This window comes from Bombina bombina, chromosome 2, assembly GCF_027579735.1.
Source record: "Bombina bombina isolate aBomBom1 chromosome 2, aBomBom1.pri, whole genome shotgun sequence".
Classification (NCBI taxonomy): domain Eukaryota; kingdom Metazoa; phylum Chordata; class Amphibia; order Anura; family Bombinatoridae; genus Bombina; species Bombina bombina.
Window position 1 is genome coordinate 933,660,874 of NC_069500.1, and position 19,732 is coordinate 933,680,605.

At 36.0% G+C, this 19,732-nt stretch overlaps 1 protein-coding gene and 1 long non-coding RNA gene across 10 annotated transcripts in view; one reads left to right on the top strand and one right to left on the bottom strand.

Annotated features, from left to right (window-relative positions):
• ARHGAP24 (Rho GTPase activating protein 24) overlaps positions 1 to 19,732 on the bottom strand; it is a 1,035,233-nt gene that overhangs the window by 308,218 nt on the left and 707,283 nt on the right. The window contains exon 1 of one of the 9 annotated variants that reach the window (XM_053703387.1): positions 1,067 to 1,322. The exons of the other annotated variants lie outside the window; for them this stretch is intronic. The gene's annotated coding sequence lies outside the window, so the exon portion shown is untranslated. Of the gene's footprint in view, positions 1 to 1,066; positions 1,323 to 19,732 lie in introns of those variants that run through there. 9 annotated transcript variants of the gene reach the window in all.
• Positions 209 to 19,037, top strand: LOC128649870 (uncharacterized). Its single transcript, XR_008400702.1, has 3 exons — positions 209 to 301; positions 1,190 to 1,285; positions 18,826 to 19,037. It is a non-coding gene; the product is annotated as an uncharacterized LOC128649870 (long non-coding RNA).

Sequence of the window (19,732 nt, forward strand, 5' to 3'; positions counted from 1 at the left end):
TTCTGGCCGTTAGGCGGCCGTCAAATTTCGTCATAAACATCCTGGTTTACATGCGCATGCGTGACAATTTATCTTCTGCAATTTGCAAGCGCGCACATCCTCGTTTCGCGCATGCGCATTATACATTTTTGGTTTTAGTCATTGAAGGAGCTGCCGGTCCATAAATGATGCGCATGCGCGGTTAATCCATGCTCGATGTGCACGAGTATGCTAAACACGTATAGAGCGGGTGGGACCGCTCTATACGTCAGTGTGTCATAAACCAGGAAATGGAGCGTGGGAGGAGATTATTCAAGGAACGGTAGGAGAAATAAAGTTATAAATTGAACAAAATAGATAATTTTTTATTCATAAAAAACCTAGCGACTACATTTGGGTTAATAAAAGCAACATAAAAACGATTGCTGGTTACAATAACTTTACCTTCACTTTAACTCTATAACAACTGCCACTAAAACACATGCTAAGTCTATACAATAAAATCAAACAAAGTAACAATTTTAATCTATATCTTTTGAGTTTCAAATTAATGAAATGTCCCAAATTACTACAGTAAGAAAAAGGTAAATATATATATATATATATATATATATATACCTATCTATGAAATAGAGTGTGATCATTAAAACCCTGTTAGCTCTGTAAAAAAATGACAGCATTTTATTTATCTCACAGGAAACTAACAAGCATTGATTAAGTGATCTTTATGCACAGCCTTGAATTAAATACCACACACAACTCTGAGGCATTTAACGTTCATTAAAATAAAAATCTGCACACCCACGTGCTGTCCAATGTTCCCTCATGTAGGTGGCTATGTGAAACACTTAACCAGTATTAAATGGCAAATATCAAGTGATATTAAAAACATAGAACAATGGAACCATACAAATAAAATGAAAGTTAAAAATATCTATAGAGGATGACGATATAGTAAAGTTAGTTAATCTAAAAAGACCAATAATTTAATAATAATAAAACAATTAGTGGCAGATGTTCACATACTTAAAACTACACAAGCTTTTAGATTAAATAAAGTCATAAGTATCCCAGTTAGCACACTCACCAATTCTGATGAATACTAAAGTCCAGTCGATAATCCCAAAAAGCTAACAGCACAGCTTCTGCTGTGATGAGTTTGCTACAGCCAAATACAGCAGCATCAGTTATTTCTGTTTGTTCACTGCAGTTTCTCCCATGACTCTATCCCACAAGAATTATGGCGCAGACAATCACCGCCTCTCAGCATTAGCTGAAAGAATCACCGTTGCTTTTTTAGACTCAGGTATGTAATGTTGATGTTTAACAAGGTCACAGAAAGAAAAAAAAAGAGCTTGAAAATAAATTGAATGAGAATGAAAGTGCTCAGTACCACGAGGGAGGAGAAAGCCTTCAAGCTGCTGCGTCTATCCAAACAGAACTATCTGCTGGGTGCAGTTTAATTCTCTATGAATGGGAGGTGGAAGAGAGCTACAAATATAAAAAAATAGGCTAATATTAATTTCCATCTAGTGCTAGACAATAGAATGCAGAACACATCTTCCTTCACTTGGTAGCATTTCCCAAAAATTCTGGGAAGGCGCGTTCATAAATTCTAGTATATAAAAAGCTTGAAGTCAAGGGTCTCTTGTTCATTTAGGTCATGAGTAATAAGATTAGCAAGGAAATAGGAATGACTTAAGCAATTCTTTGATTTTTTTTTTTTAAACATAGCCTGAGTAGTTTATGACCTGGCCAGGAAATTCCTGAATAGCTGACTCTCTGAACAATAACTAATACTGGGTCCTGCACACAAAATAAAGTCTTCATGCAAAGTCACTGAAGAACTAACTGCAAGGCAAGCGTTTATCATGCAAATTTGTGGAAGTTTAATTATGGCTGTACTGCTTTGATTAAATACGCTGCCTTGATTAGTTTTCTCTCTACTGGGATTCCCTCCCTGTAATTGTAGTGGGGGGGGGGGGGGGGAGAAAAAACTGTTTAACTGCTTTTTTTAATGAATCGCTTGCATATAGATTATTTTATTTTCATTTGTACAATCCAAAGACAAAAAAAAAAAAAACATAATAAAACGTAAATGCATGAAATATTTACTTGCCAAGTACAGTTTCTTCTTATTCCTTGTTTTCTATAAAATCTAAATACTTTCTAAGAAATGACAGACCAGTGACGCTAGTAAAGTTTGCGGGACAGAAAATCCCATTAGTCTATGGGCATTCCATTTGTCATTCACCCTTGTCATTCCATAGAAAGCAGCTATAATCTGATGTAATCTCACTTTCAGAATATGCTACTGTACCTGGGGAACATATCTGGTAAATATCTAGTTGATATGTATCATAGTTTAGTTTCTATAGCACTTTTAAATGTAATCCCATTATAGTCTATAGGCATTCCATTTTGTCATTCACCCTTGTCATTCCATAGAAAACAGCAATAATCTCACTTTCAGAATATGCTACTGTACCTGGGGAACATATCTGGTAAATATCTACTTTATGTCTGATAGTTTTGTTACTTCAACACTTTTAATTTTACATCCCATTAAAGTCTATGGTCATTCCTTTTTGTCATTCCTTTTAGTACATCCTGAAAATCTAGTGCAAAAACTATACTTTTCACTAGGGTTACTCAAATGATTTTATTGTAAGAGAGCCAGTGTGTGTGCCACCTAGCCATGCACATTCAGTTAATTTGTGATGATCCGAAGGAGGTTGCTCGCAGCATTCAGCACTTTTCGGAACCGGATTTCTTCTTGTGAAAGTTCAACAAACTAAGATCTGGATTTGCACACATCTTATTGTGGCCAAATTGTTAAGGTTCCAAAAACCACAAAATGTTCGTTTGTGACTCAGATAGAGCACACAAGTTTAAACAACTTTCAAATTTACTTATTTTAGCTATTTAGCTTTGTTCTCTTGGTTTCCTTTGTTGAAAAGTATAACCTAGGTAGGCTCGGGAGCTAGTTACTGATTGGTGGCTGCACATATATGCCTCTTGTGATTGGCTTACTGATGTGTTCAGCTAGCTCCTTCAAGAAAGGATATCAAGAGAATGAAGCGAAATTGAGAACAGAAAGTGGTTTACAAATATATCCTGTATCTGAAGCATGAAGGAAACATTTGGGTTTCATGTCCTTTAACTGCCTTCAATGTGATTTGAGCCTGTATGCTCTGCGCTTTCCACTCTTCCTTTGTTGAAAAGTATACCTAGATAGGCTCAGGAGCTGGGAGCTAGCTGCTGATTGGTGGCTGCACATATATGCATCTTGTGATTGGCTTACTGATGTGTTCAGCTAGCTCCTTCAAGAAAGGATATAAAGAGAATGAAGCAAAATTGAGAATAGAAAGTGGTTTACAAATGTATCCTGTATCTGAATCATGAAAGAAAAATTTGGGTTTCATGTCCCTTTAAATGGCTTAAATTTGATTTGAGCCTCTGAACTTTAACATAACATTGAGTTACTGTATGCTCTGCCTGTCAGTCTTTTATCAGTTTTACATATTCTAAATACACAGGAAAGAAGACAATTCATAACAGACACACATTAAACGTCATAACAAGTACAATCTCAGTGCAAATCATCTAATCTGCACATTTGTTTGTCTTTAAAGAGAGAATCATTTTGCTGCAGCTAAAAGATGGCATTTTAAAATGCATTACAGGTTTTTATTAAAGGGACACTGAACCCAAATTTTTTATTTTGTGATTCAGATAGAGCATGCAATTTTAAGCAACTTTCTAATTTACTCCTATTAACAAATGTTCTTCATTCTCTTGGTATCTTTATTTGAAAATCAAGAAGGTAAGTTTAGATGCTGGCCCATTTTTGGTGTACAACCTGGGTTGTTCTTGCTGATTGGTGGATAAATACATCCACCAATAAAAAAGTGCTGTCCAGTGTTCTAGACTTTCTTTTTCAAATAAAGATAATAAGAGAATGAAGAAAATTGATAATAGGAGTAAATTAGAAAGTTGCTTTAAATTGCATGCTCTATCTGAATCACAAAAGAATAAAATGGGGTTCAGTGTCCCTTTAAACTGATGCTATTGTACTTTTTAAAAATCATTTGTTTTCCCAACTAGACAATAAATATTCTACCTTACAAAATCATCCTGTCTACAGCATTTCAAGAAAACTAGTGCAATCGATTGTGCTGTATCCTTGTCTAAAACATAAATCATCTCTCCCTTAAAAAAATATTTTTCAAACATTACATTTAAAATTTATAGCAACCTGGATGACAAACAAATTTGTCAAATGTCAGCCACATGTGTTCATCCATTCAATACAAAAACATAAGAAGACCGCGATATTGATCAACAAATAGTTTTACACAAAGTGAACTAAAAGTTGTAGGGGTTTGCAGGGGCGGACTGATCAGCCGGGCAAATAGGACCTGGACCGAGGGCCCAGCATGTAGGGGGGCCCACAAGGCTGGATTGGCCTACCAGGAGATTTCCCGGTGGGCTGCAGCAGCTGGGGCTGGAAAGCTACAACTTAAAGGGGTGATTAATGGATGCAATTGGGTTGTAGGGTACCTATATAGCCACAATCTTTAACTTTTTTAAATACAAACTAATATAATATAATTCTAACATAAAATATTTTGGGAAGTAGTATCCCAGTAAACCCCTTTGATAAAAATGGGGTGTACGCATTAAAATTATGTTTAGTTAAGGGCCTGGCCCGTGAATGGGGGCCTTGTGCCAGGACGTGGGAATTGTAGCATTGGGAGGTCCTAGAGTGAGGGGGTTCTGTGGAGGGTCTGTCGCTGTGAGGGCCATGGAGTATGGGGTCTGATCCTGGCGGTTGAGGGCCCTGTCTATGGCCCTTGACGCTGGGGGTACTGGCCCTGGAGGTTGGGGGGCCTGGTGGGAGAAGTATAGGGAGGCTACAATGTTTATTTGTATATATTTGGGTCGCTGTGAGACAGTAGGGGCCCTTCGCTAATTTTTGCCTGGGGGCCCTGATTGGTCTCAGTCCGCCCCTGGGGGCTTGACAAAATGCTCATAGTCATAATAATAAGTAATATTATTCCCTGTCATCACCAATGTAAACTGCAACTGAATTAAAGGGATATTCTGGTCAAATTTTAACTGCACATGAATTACACCTTTGAATAGAAACATATTTGCAATATACATGCATTGGCAAAAATGCTTCTAGTATAAGTTATCACTGTTTTAGTGTTAACATTTTTCTCTGCACGTGCATGTGAAGCATAGCTAGTTATTCTCAGTGCACCAGCATTTTAAATACTGCTGCTGCTCAGAGCGCCAGTGGGGTTTGCATCATGTCAGCAAATAACAAATTGAGTAATTACCAGATGGTACAAGCACCTTAGGCTCTCTGAGCAAGTGCTGTGTTTAAAATGCTGGTGCACAGTGCACTTTTGTAACAGCTATAGCTTTAATTAGAAGCATTTTTATGTGTGGATTACAATTTTGTCTGCAATGTCCCTTTAAATAATGTCTGTGGTAAAGTGCTGCATAATACATAAACCAGTTTTAGGTTCACAATAATGTCTTATTAAGGGACATGAAACCAAAAATGTTTCTTTCAATATTCGGATATAGTGTATAGTTGTTTTGTTTGTTTTTCAATCAACCTCTGTTATGAAACTGACTTAGTTTTCATGAGATTCCTGGAGATCTATCTGGCAGCAGTATTACAAGAATGTTTTTAAGAATGTCATACACTTTTGAGCACTAGATGGCAGCAGTGCTTGGGCAATGTAGAACATTGTTAAAGGGACACTGTACCCACATTTTTTCTTTTGTGATTCAGATAGAGCATGACATTTTAAAGGGACACTGTACTCAAAAATTTTCTTTCGTGATTCACATAGAGCATGCATTTTTAAGCAACTTTCTAATTTACTCCTATTATCAAATTTTCTTCATTCTCTTGGTATGTTTATTTGAAAAGCAAGAATGTAAGTTTAGATGCCGGCCCATTTTTGGTGAACAACCTTGGTTGTCCTTGATGATTGGTCAGCACCAATAAACAAGTGCTGTCCATGGTACTGAAGCAAACATTTGCTGGCTCCTTAGCTGAGATGCCTTCTTTTTCAAATAAAGATAGCAAGAGAACAAATTAAAATTGATAATAGAAGTAAATTAGAAAGTTGCTTAAAATTGCATGCTCTATCTGAATCATGAAAGAAAAATTTTGGGTTCAGTGTCCCTATTTTAAGCAACTTTCTAATTTACTCCTATTATCAAATTTTCTTCATTCTCTTGGAATCATTATTTGAAATGCAAGAATGTAAGTTTAGATGCCGGCCCATTTTTGGTGAACAACCTAGGTTGTCCTTGCTGATTGGTGGATAAATTCATCCACCAATCAAAAAATGCTTTCCAGAGTTCTGAACTAAGAAAAAAGCTTAGATGCCTTCTTTTTTATATAAAGTTAGCAAGAGAAGGAAGAAAAATTGATAATAGGAGTAAATTTGAAAGTTGCTTAAAATTGCATGCTCTATCTGAATCACAAAAGAAACATTTTTGGTTCAGTGTCCCTTTAATTCATTCTTGCAAAGCTGCTGCCATATAGTGCTCTAGACATGTGCATGATTCCTACCTAGGTATGCTTTTTAACAAAAGATTCTAAGAGAATTATATAAACTTGATAATACAGGGAAATTGGAAAGGTTTGTTTTTTTTAAATAAAACTGTATGTTCTGTCTGAATCATGTAAGAAAAAAAATCTGGATAACATATCCCTTTAAATGCTTACTACATAACACATAAATATGTTGTATCCATAAGCAGCCACTTGTGGGAATTATATCTGCTGGCATAGCTGTTAATCTGGATGTAGACCAAGAAACATCTCTTTACTAACACATCTTCACTAAATGTCTTTGCTTAGAATTAATTTATCCCCTTATTTATCATGTTGAACGTAATTAAATGGCAATGCTTGGCATAAAGTATCTGCTTCCTGGGATGAAAAACACTAAATTATCTACCTACAGAATCTGCAGTGCTCAACTATTTTAGTTGGTGCTTTAAATAATACAAGCGGTTATAGACTATAGCAGAAATAATATCTGAGTTGCAACAAAATGAAAATAAGCAATTGCTGTGTAAATGAAAATAAGAAATTGCAGTGTAATTAAAACAAGACTAATTTCATACATTTCACATAAAAAAAACAACCAACAATAGCCTAGCAACGGAGATAGCAAACATTCAGCTAGATTACGAGTTTGGCATTATGAGTGAAAAAGCAGCGTTATGCTTCATAACGCTGCTTTTCCCCTAATACTGCTATTACAAGTCTTGTAGGTATAGGTACCACACACCTTTTTGGCTGTTACGCAACGTCAGTACTGCACTTTTTAAAAAGTCCTTTTTGAATGGGACTCCCATAGCGCCGGTATTACGAGTTTTGCGGTGAGGCCAAAAAGTGAGGGGTACACCCTATACCAACAAGATCTGTACCACCATCTAAAGTCAGTAGTTATACGTTTTACGTTACAAAGCTGTACCATAAAACTCATAACTAAAGTGTTCAAAAGTATACTAACACCCATAAACTACCTATTAATCCCTAATCTGCCGCTCCTGACATCGCCGCCATTAAAAAAAAACGTGTTAACCCCTATTCCGCCACTCCCCGACATCGTCGCCACTATAATAAACCTATTAACCCCTAAACCGCCACCCTCCCGCATCGCAAACACTATTTAAAGATTATTAACCTCTAATCTGCCGTCCGCCCACACCGCCACTATAATAAACCTATTAACCACTAAACCGCAAGCCCCCCACCAAAAATACACTAAATTAAACTATTAACCCCTAAACCTCTGGCCTCCCACATCACCACATAAATATATTAACCCCTAAACCTAACCCTAAGCCTAAGTCTAACCCTAACACCCCCTAACTTAAATATAATTAAAATAAATCTAAATAAAACTTACAATTATTACCTAAATAATTCCTATTTAAAACTAATTACAAACTTACCTGTAAAATAAAACCTAAGCTAGCTACAATATAACTAATATTTATATTGTAGCTATCTTAGGTTTTATTTTTATTTCACAGGTAAGTTTGTATTTATTTTAACTAGGTAGACTAGTTACTAAATAGTTATTAACTATTTACTAGCTACATAGTTAAAATAAATACAAACTTACCTGTAAAATAAAACCTAACCTACCTTACACTTAAACCTACTATTACAATAAAATAAAATAAATGAAATTAATAAAATACTATGAGGCCAATTTATTAAAGGTCTTGCGGACCTGATTAGGTCTGCAAGACCTCGCTGAATGCGGAGCAATACTCTGTCCGTATCCAGCATTGCACCAGCAGCTCTTGTGAGGCCAACAGCAGGGGGGTTGTCAATCAACCCGATCGTACTCGATCGGATTGAATTCCGGCGATTCCTGTCCGCCTCATCAGAGCAGGCGGACAGGGTTATGGAGCAGCGGTCTTTAGACCGCCGCTTCATAACTGGTGTTTCTGGCGAGCCTACAGGCTCGCCAGAAACACAGGGCCTCAAGCTCCATTCAGGGCTTGATAGATAGGCCCCTATGTACTAACTTACAAAAAAAACTTACAAAAAAAATAAATTACACAAATAAAAAACGAAATTATCAAAAATAAAAATAAATTACTCCTAATCTAATAGCCCTATAACAATAAAAAGCCCCCCAAAAATAAAAAACCCTAGCCTACATTAAACTGCCAATGCCCCTTAAAAGGGCCTTTTGTGGGGCATTGCCCCAAAGAAATCAGCTCTTTTCCCTGTAAAAAAATATAAACACCCCCCAACAGTAAAACCGACCACCCACATAACCAAACCCCCCAAATAAAATAAATCTAAATAAACCTAAGCTAACCATTGCCTTGAAAAGGGCATTTGGATGGGCATTGCCCTTAAAGTGAAGGTAAACTTTGGTGAATGAAAGCCCGTTTTTTTTAAATACTATTAAAAACAGGGGCGCTTTAATTCATCAAGGTTTACAAAGCAGCCGTTTGGTTAAAAAATTAATTTTTTTTTCTTTTCACAGCTAGAGCAGCTTCCCCCCACCTAGAGATCCTCTATTCACACGTCATCAATGACTAATCTAGCTTCCTCCAATCACAGCATGGCCTCAGGCAATGACTACCCTGGGGGGAAAGCCGTGTTTGAAGGAAGCAGGATTAGTCATTGCTGACGTGTGAAGAGAGGATCTCTAGGTGGGGGAAGCTGCTCTAGCTGTGAAAAGAAAAAAAGGTAATTTTTTTAACAAAATGGCTGCTTGTAAACTTTGATGAATGAAAGTGCGCCTGTTTTTAATAGTATTTTTAAAAAACAGGCTTTCATTCACCAAAGTTTACCTTCACTTTAAAAGGGAATTTAGCTCTTTTGCCATGCCCTTAAAAGGGCAATCAGCTCTTTTACGAAATGCCCAAACCCTAAGCTAAAAATAAAACCCACCCAAAAAACACTTAAAAAACCTAACACTAACCCCAAAGATCCACTTACAGTTTTCGAAGACCGGACATCCATCCTCATCCAGCCGGCGAAGTCCTCATCCAAGTGGGCAGAAGTCCTAATCGAAGCTGGCAGAAGTCTTCATCCAAGTGGGCAGAAGTCTTCATCGAAGCAGCCAGAAGTCTTCAACCAAGCGGGCAGAAGTATTCATCCAGACGGCATCTTCTATCTTCATCCATCCGGCCAGAAGGCTTGCGACAGGTGGGGGAAGCAACATCATCAGCAATCCAGCTTTCAAGACGAAGAGGTAAGTATTTCTACAAATATGGTGCAATGTAAAGTTTCATCAATAAAAGTGCCCCTCTTTTTAATAGTATTTTTAAAAACTGGGCACTACTTGATGAAACTTTACATTCACTTTAAGAACAGCCAACATCTCTTTAGGGTACCCTATAATTTCAATGGATAGTGTAGACATTCTAAACATCGTTCAAATGAAAAGTTGTGAGCAATGATAAAATATTAATTGAGACTGGAGACTTGAAATAAAGTGTTAGGGCAACAATAAATGTATAAGCAACCACAAGTAAAACATATTAAAATAAAGTATTAGGCTTAAATATATATATATATATATATATATATATATATATATATATATATATATATATATTAAATGTAAAAAAATATGTTTATTATTTTAAAAAAGTGTTTTAAAGTGATATTTATTTATTTATTAAGTTATTTTTGGGCTGTGTTTAAATAAATATTTTCACCAGCACTACCCTGTTGTGGTTTTTACACATAGTTCACATAGGTTTTGGGGCTTTTCATCTTCAGCTTATCATATTATCACATAAATGGCCCTTTAAGAGGGCCTTGAAAATATTTATTTAAGAACATCGCTGGTCTTTATATGGGAATTGGGTTATTAATAGCGTGGTCTCGCCGCTTGTGGCGGGACTCACGCTATTATAAACAAGAAAACTCTATCCACGTACTAGCCATGGTACATCATGGCCATTACGGGGTTCATTTTTAATTTTTTGTTTGTCTATAATATTGGGATGGCCCTTCAAAGGGGCAATACAAATAAATAAAATATAATTTCTAGTTACATATATATATAAATATAATAAAAATAACATTTTCTTTTGAGTGAAGAAGAATATTATTTAAACGATTTCAGAATGAACTTTCGGATTTAGTGCACCTTCGGGTTAGCACTAAGATGAAAGCCAGAACAGGGTTTTGTAGCGGCCCCATACGAAGTGGATGAGGGATTTAGCACGACAATGCTATTAGACATCCAGATATCAGTACGCTTGAGGCTTTTGCTTGAGCAATAACATTTTACTTTCAACTTGTAATATGAGCGTTAGAATAAGTGCGATATTGATTTAACTTTAGCTGTGTTATTGCTTAATAGCGCTAAAATTGTTCCACTTCACTTGTAATCTAGGCCAAAATTTTTAATTATGTATAGTTTAATTTTTATTATTTTTTTAAATGGGGTGCACTTTAATTGCAATTTTTGCTAACAAAATTATAGTTTGAAATGTTTATGTTAATTATTCCTGGAAGCATATTTGAAAGTAAATGTAGGAAAAATAAATAAAGAATGTATATTGTCCTGATTTATTTTTCATTATTAAATCTTTTATAAAATCAATCTTTAAATTTTCATTGTGTCTCTGGAAGTGCTTGAACTTGTTTACTATATTTTTCCACGTCTTTTGGAAATCTATTACATGATTCATTTTTGCTTTCTGTAAAGTAAGTGAAATTACTTCTGAACCTTTTACTCTAACACTTGAGATCATGACTAGGGATGGGCAAATATGTTGGCACATTTATTAAAAATAACAAATATTGACAAAAAAATGTTCTTTGCTCGACAATATCTGTATTTTGCAACCAAATGTTAAAGTGACATGAAACCCATGATTCAGACAGAGAATGCAATTTAATAAAGTTTCCAATTTACTTATAGTAACACATTTGCTTTGTTCTTTTGTTATTCTTTGTTGAAGAGATATCTAGATAGGTAGCGTGCACATGTCTAGCAGTGAATAATGCTGCCATCTAGTACCCTTGCTAATGTATATCATTGTTGCAAAACTGCTGCCATATAGTGCTGCAGGCTTGTGCACATTCCTGAGTGTACCTTCCTGATTTTCAACAAAGGAAAACAATGAAAATTTGATAATAGAAGTACATTGAAAAGTTGTTTAAAATTATATTTTCTATCTGAATCATTAAAGAAAAATGTTATGTTTTACGTCCCTTTAACTTTTCCTTTAAAAATGGTAACATTTAAATATTTAAAGTTGAATCTTAACATTCAAATGCTGATTCTCATAAATTTCAATGTAAAACTATTGGAATTAATATTCAAATATTACATTGGAAAAGGGAATGTTAGAAATAATATTAAGGAAAACATTTGTTCTGTTATGTGAATGTAAAAATACAGATATTTGCCCATTCCTAATCAAGACCTTTTGTTCTGGTAAAAATATGCCAACTTTTTACTAAAGTTCTGATTATTCATTTGACCCTTTTCATTTTTAGTTTGAGAAGCCCCTTTTTATACTTCCAAGTGCATATAGGGTCAGTCCATCTCAACTAGTCCAATACTTGTTAAGTTGGTTGCTTGACCATTTTTAATTATCCTATTTTTTTTTTGTTGAGTGATTGGTATTGCAAAACCACCATTTTTTTATTATTTTTACTTTACTTGATTTAACCAAAGCAGCCTTCTTTGTGTCATGGAACACGACAAATTATGGTTACACAGATGTTTGCGGAAACCTCAATCTAGTTGAATCTCAAAGTTTTCAAAGCAGAGTGCAACCATAGAGGACTTATATTTCTTAAAAAAAAATAAAAATCAGATTCCTATCTGGGGCCCGATCCGATATGCAGCGTCGCCCGCAGAAGCCGGCGACGCCAAATTTTGCACTGGTTTGGTATCCTATATACGGTGTAACCCCTAATCTGAGCCCCCTATACCGCCGCCACCTATATTAACCCCTAATCTGAGCCCCCTACACTGCCGCCACCTATATTAACTATATTAAGCCCTAATCTGAGCCCCCTACACCGCTGCCACCTATTTTAAATATATTAACCCCTAATCTAATCCCCCTACACCGCCGCCACCTATTTTAAATATATTAACCCCTAATATGAGCCCCCTACACCGCCGCCACCTATATTAAATATATTACCCCCTAAACCTAAGTCTAACCCTAACACCCCCTAACTTAATTATTATTTAAATACATCTAAATAACATTAATATTATTAACTAAATTATTCCTATTTAAAACTAAATACTACCTATAAAATAAACCCTAAGATAGCTACAATATAATTAATAATTACATTGTAGCTATTTTAGGGTTTATATTTATTTTACAGGTAACTTTGTATTTATTTTAACTAGGTACAATAGCTATTAAATAGTTAATAACTATTTAATAGCTACGTAGTTAAAATAATTACCAAATTACCTGTAAAATAAATCCTAACCTAAGTTACCATTACACCTAACACTACACTATCAATACATTAATTAAATAAACTACAATTATCTCAAATAAAATACAATTACATACACTAAACTATATTACAAAAAAAACAAAACACTAAATTACAAAAAATAAAAAAAGATTACAAGATTTTTAAGCTAATTACACCTAATCTAAGCACCCTAATTAAATTACAAAAAAAAAACAAAATAATAAAATTTCCCTACCCTAAACTAAATTAAAAAAGTAATCAGATCTATTACCAGCCCTTAAAAGGGCCTTTTGCGGGGCATTGCCCCAAAGTAATCAGCTCTTTTACCTGTAAAAAAAAGAACAACCCCCCCATTACAACCCACCACCCACACACCCCTACTCTAAAACCCACCCGATCCCCCCTTAAAAAAACCTAAGTCTAACCCCCAAGTGGTCCTTACCTGTCCTGAAGACCGGTGGAGAAAGTCCTGTTCCAGGCGGTGAAGTCTTCTTCCAAGCGGCGACATCTTCTTCTTTCAGGAATCAGCCGGCGGGGAGGAGTTGAAGACCGATGACCGTGGAGCTGAAGACCGTCCACTCTGGAACTGAAGACCGGCGATGCTGGAACTGAAGACCGGAGCCATGAAGCGTGGAGTATCCTCTTCATACGATCTGCGCCGTACACTGAATAGGAATTCAAGGTACGTGATTGAAAATGGCGTCCCTTGAATTCCTATTGGCTGATTTGAGCCTTCAAATTCAAATCAGCCAATTGGATGAGAGCTACTTTAATTTTATTGGCTGATTTGAATAGCCAATAGAATAAGAGCTACTGTAATTCTATTGGCTATTCTAATCAGCCAGTAGAATTACAGTAGCTTGTAGATTTGAATTACAGTAGCTACAGTAGATTTGAATTTGAAGGCTCAAATCAGCCAATAGGAATTCAAGGGACGCCATTTTTAATTGCGTACCTTGAATTCCTATTCAGTGTACGGCGGAGATCATATGAAGAGGATCCTCCACGCTCCATGGCTCCGGTATTCAGTTCCAGCATCACCGATCTTCAGTTCCAGCATTGACGGTCTTCAGTTCCAGAGTGGACGGTCTTCAACTCAGCGGTCATCGGTCTTCAACTCCTCCGCGCCGCCTGGTTCCTGGAAGAAGAAGATGCCGCCGCTTGTAAGAAGACTTCACCGCCTGGAACAGGACCTTCTCTGTCGGTCTTCAGGACAGGTAAGGACCATTTGGGGGTTAGACTTGTTTTTTTTAAGGGGGGATCGGGTAGGTTTTAGAGTAGGGGTGTGTGGGTGGTGGGTTGTAATGGGGGTGGTTGTTTTTTTTTTTACAGGTAAAAGGACCTTTTAAGGGCTGGTAATAGAGCCGATTACTTTTTTAATTTAGTTTAGGGTAATAATTAGTTTAGTTAATAATATTAATATTATTTAGATTTATTTAAATAATAATTAAGTTAGGGGGTGTTAGGGTTAGACTTAGGTTTAGGGGGTAATATAGTTAATATAGGTGGCGGCGGTGTAGGGGGCTCATATTAGGGGTTAATATATTTAAAATAGGTGGCGGCGGTGTAGGGGGATCATATTAGGGGTTAATATATTTAAAATAGGTGGCGGCGGTGTAGGGGGATTAGATTAGGGGTTAATACATATAATATATGTGGCGGCGGTGTAGGGGGATTAGATTATGGGGTAATACATATAATATAGGTGGCGGTGGTGTAGGGGGATTAGATTAGGGGTAATATATATAATATAGGTGGCGGCGGTGTAGGGGGATTAGATTAGGGGGTAATACATATAATATAGGTGGCGGCGGGGTCCGGGAGCGGCGGTTTAGGAGTTAATACATTTATTGTTAGGAGTGAGAGGGGGGATTGCGGATAGAGGGGTATACGTGTCGGGCTATTTTTGGGAGGCGTGTTAGACAGTAACGGGAGATTTAATATTTTAGTTAGTTTTTTTAGGCGGCGGCAGTTTATAAAGTGCCGTAAGTCACTGGCAACTCCAGAAATTTGTACTTACGCTGATTTCTTGACATCGATAGTTTGTCCAACTTACGGCACTTTAGCAAATGTCGGCGCCGTATATGTGATAGCTCGCTGTGCGAGGTGAAACTACGGGTGGCGCAGGTTTCCATGCTTGCACCGAAAACTGCGCCGTATATCGGATCGCGCCCCTGGTCCCACACCAGAGATCATCTACAAATGATGGTAAATGTTAAACAATTGCACTTTCTCGCCCCCCTCCCCCCCAAAAAAGTCTCAAAACCTTAAATGTTCTGCATGCACACTATACTTACTTAGGTACCCCCTAAAAAAAAATTAGGACTAAGACTGAGAACCCTTCTCATTATAAATTTACCCAAAAAGTGGAACTTTCTGCAATTTTTATTATTAAATTAGGAATTACGTTCTAAGTGTAAGGTTCAAGAAAGTGCAAAATGTTTATATACGAACATATGAAAAAAAAAACTAGAAATGAGATATTTATATTTCTGTAAACATCTGTATAACCAAAATTTGTTGTTCGCCATGGCACAAAAATCGGTGCTGTGTTTATAACCAAGTAAAATAAAAATACAAACCTGGTGGATTTGCAATATTAAAATATAGAGGTAATCACTCAAAAAATTAGGAAAATTAAAAATGGTCATGCAACCTATGTTGGACCACTTGAGTTGGATTGTAAGGTTTCTGTAACATATGCCTGGGTTACTATGTCAACTGATTTTGGATTACCATGCTAATTATCCCCTGTATTACATATGCCTAGTCCACTTCGAATAATGTTGCAACTCAGGGCCCTTGTGCCCCTTATTGGTATTTGTAATGATACCAAGAAGGGAAGAGTAAGATAATGACACGGAGTGTGGTTTCCTTTTTATGTTTATATCTTGACAAGAAAACCGGATTTGAGCCAAACCATAACAATAAATCTATTTTGTCTATAAGTCCTGTGAATACTTTCATCTTTGGGAATGCTTTATTGTTTGTACTTTTTTTTTACTGCAAATATAGAACTGTTCAATTTTAAAGTTAAATATGTCAAATATATCTGAAGCAGTTAAGTGTATCCAAAATTATTAACTTGAACAATATAATCATCTTTTCATAAAAAGACTAATTTGGTTTGATTTTTCTTTGCCTTCTGAAGTTTGTTAATGCTTTTTTTTAGCAATTTTAAGCAACTTTCTAATTTACTCTTATTATCAAATTTTCTTCATTCTCTTGGTATCTTTATTTGAAATGCAAGAATGTAAGTTTAGATGCCGGCCCATTTCTGGTGAATAACCTGGGTTGTCCTTGCCGATTGGTGGATAAATTTATCCACCAATAAAACAGTGCTGTCCAGAGTTCTAAACCAAAAAAGCATAGATGCATTATTTTTCAAATAAAGATAACAAGTTTATATATATATATATATATACTGTATGTATGTGTATGTAAGTCTCACCATAACAAAAGTATTTGCTTAATGATTGGCATTCAAATAAAAGTGATGGCAATCTAACCCCTGTTCTATGGCTGTGTTAAAATATAAAAACAACTAATATTATTTGCAACTGTAGATTTAGAAACACTCTTCTATAAGCATGAACTGTTGAACAATTGCTTCAAGGACTTGTTTTGTTAGCTGATATATAGAATAAAAAAAGGAAAAATTCTTTATATACCAAAAATGGTTGTGGAACTGCAACTGATGTGTGTCTGCCTTCACGCAAGTACAATAACAAGTTTCAGACAACTCCTCGGATACAAACTTTACTACAACAAAGCACTTAGCGGAGAAGAATAAATGTCATCAACGGATGTTTTGCTCCATACTCAATGACAGGAAATGTTTCATTGTAATGCACTGCTTTTATTGTACTGTACAGCCATAATTAAATTGCAATGTCCCTGTCATTCCTAATACAAGAAAATTAAGACCCAAAAAAAGTTTTTTATTGAAAACTAAAGTAAATTTTCTTTAAAATAACACTTATATAACCACACACAAAAAAAGTGAGTTAGCGCTATTTTGATTTATAAATAAATCAATAATAATAAAAAGGTAGCAAAATATTAAACTTGTAAACAACCTTAAAAGAGATAAGGAATATGAAACAAATTGCATCTACATCCATTTAAAATTAAAAATATTTGAATGCAACATTTATTTCTGTTAACATATTTTTTTGTATTTTTTTTTGCTAGCATTTCCCAAAGTGAGTTCCTTGAAATCCTTGTTGGGATAAGGACAGTTAGCTACACAAACCTAGAGCTGCAGCCCCTCTGTCAACCACATATCAGACATAAGCTCAGACTCTCCCCTGCAGCCCCTCTGTCAGCTACTTATCACTTTGGCTCTGCAGATCCTCTATCATCCACATACCAAAATCATATCAGACCTCTGCCCCTGCAGCCTCTTAGTCAGACACATACCAGCCTCAGACATAAGCTCAGACTCTCCCCTGCAGCCCCTCTGTCAGCTACTTATCACTTTGGCTCTGCAGATCCTCTATCATCCACATACCAAAATCATATCAGACCTCTGCCCCTGCAGCCTCTTAGTCAGACACATACCTGCCTCATATCAAAATCCTGCCCTGAAGCCCCTCTGTGAGCCACATATAAAAGCCTCAGATAGACTCTGAACCAGAAGCCCCTCTGTGAGAAACATATAAAACCTCAGATAGACTGTGACCCAGAAGCCTCTCTGTGAGCAACATATAAAAGCCTCAGATAGACTCTGAACCAGAAGCCCCCCTGTGAGCAACATATAAAAACCTCAGCTGACTCTGACCCAGAAGCCCCTCTGTGAGCAACATATAAAACCTCAGATAGACTCTAGCCCTGAAGCCCCTCTGTGAGCAACATATAAAAACCTCAGATAGACTCTGACCCAAAAGCTCCTCTGTGAGCAACATATAAAACCTCAGACAATCTCTGACCCAGAAGCTCCTCTGTGAGCCACATTTAAAACCTCAGATAGACCCTGGCCCTGATGCCCCTCTGTGAGCAACATATAAAAACCTCAGATGGACCCTGGCCCTGACGCCCCTCTGTGAGCAACATATCAAAACCTTAGATAGACTCTGGCCCTGAAGCTTATTGAAATACAGAGCTTTCTGATGCAATATTGGACACTTGTCAATCCTAGGAAAAAACCCTAACTAATGATAGACCCTTGTCCTGTGACGTATGCTCAATCAGTAAGTGCACCCCAGACCACATGTCCCATCAGGTAGTGTAATAAAGTCTTCTGCATGTTTCAATTTTTTTAAAAAAACATTTAATTACAAGAAGTTGGTGTCTGATCAAATTTAATGACTACTCCATAAAAATTCATTTTCCAGCCTCATTATTTTATGCATTCCTGTTTGTCTTTGTGAACAAGAAAGTTCTTTCAACTATATTCCCTATAGCTCGTGAAGTTGTCAGTTTGCCAGTCATAGCGCATCTGTTACTGCCCTTTAGTGTGAAACGAGAACCACTAGCTTTTAAATAAATAACATTTAAAATCTATTTTATTCATAGCAACCAGTGCCATGCAAAACATTCAAAATTCATCATCCCATGATGGTTTCATTCTGTTTTTCTTTTCTGTTTAAGAATATCTGCAATGTAAAAGGTTGATGTTGTCTGATTTATATCTATTTTAAATATCACATCAAGTAATATGTTAACATTTATTTTTCTTCAATAAAAGTTATTTGAAAGCTGTTTTAACTTATTTTGGAACTTGTGAGTATGGTACATATTGCACAAATGTGTCAGACAATTACTGTTGTATAATTTGATCAATCAATGCAACTATGTACTAACATGAGGACTTTGTTTTTAACGGTAATAAAATAGTGTTTTTCTAATTACAGAAGAAAGCACAGTTTTCCATTCATTTGTGAAACCTATTTGGAAATCATGCATGTATACAACTCATACTGCAGTATCAATGCTTATTGGTTGACAGAAGCATCTTGCATAGCTGTATGTTACACACATTTTTCAAGCATGAAGAAATGAAGATGTATTCAGCAGCATTTAAATAAAACAAGCATATAAATAAACATACAAATAATGAAATATATATTTTTTCTTCTTTTTTCTTAACCAAGGCTTCCATATATTTACATGTGGGTGCAATCCTATAGCAATACAATGATATTCCAGTTTGTCACTGTAACAAAATTCACATGGAAATTGGCATCATTACACTATATTGCATAGTTTATTTAAAGGGCCACTATACCCAAACATTTTCTTTCATGGTTAAGGTAGAGAATATAATTTTAAACAACATTCCAATTTACTTCTATTACCTAATTTGCTTTATTCTTTAGATATACTTTAATGAAGAAATAGCAATGCACACGGTGAACCAATCACAGGAGGCATCTATGTGCAGCTACCAGTCAGCAGCTACTAAGCATATCTAGATATGCTTTTCAGCAAAGAATATCAAGAGAATGAAGCAAAATAGATAATAGAAGTAAATTGGAAAGTTGTTTATAATTGTATGCTCTTTCTAAATCATGAAAGAAAAAATTTGGGTTTCATGTTGCTTTTCAGCAAAGAATATCAAGAGAATGAAGCAAAATAGATAATAGAAGTAAATTGGAAAGTTGTTTATAATTGTCTGCTCTTTCTAAATCATGAAAGAAAAAATTTGGGTTTCATGTCCCTTTAACCCCTTAATGACAACTGACGTACCAGGTACGTCCTGCAAAAACTTGCAGTTAGTGACAATGGACGTACCTGGTACGTCAGTTGTCTAAGAGACAG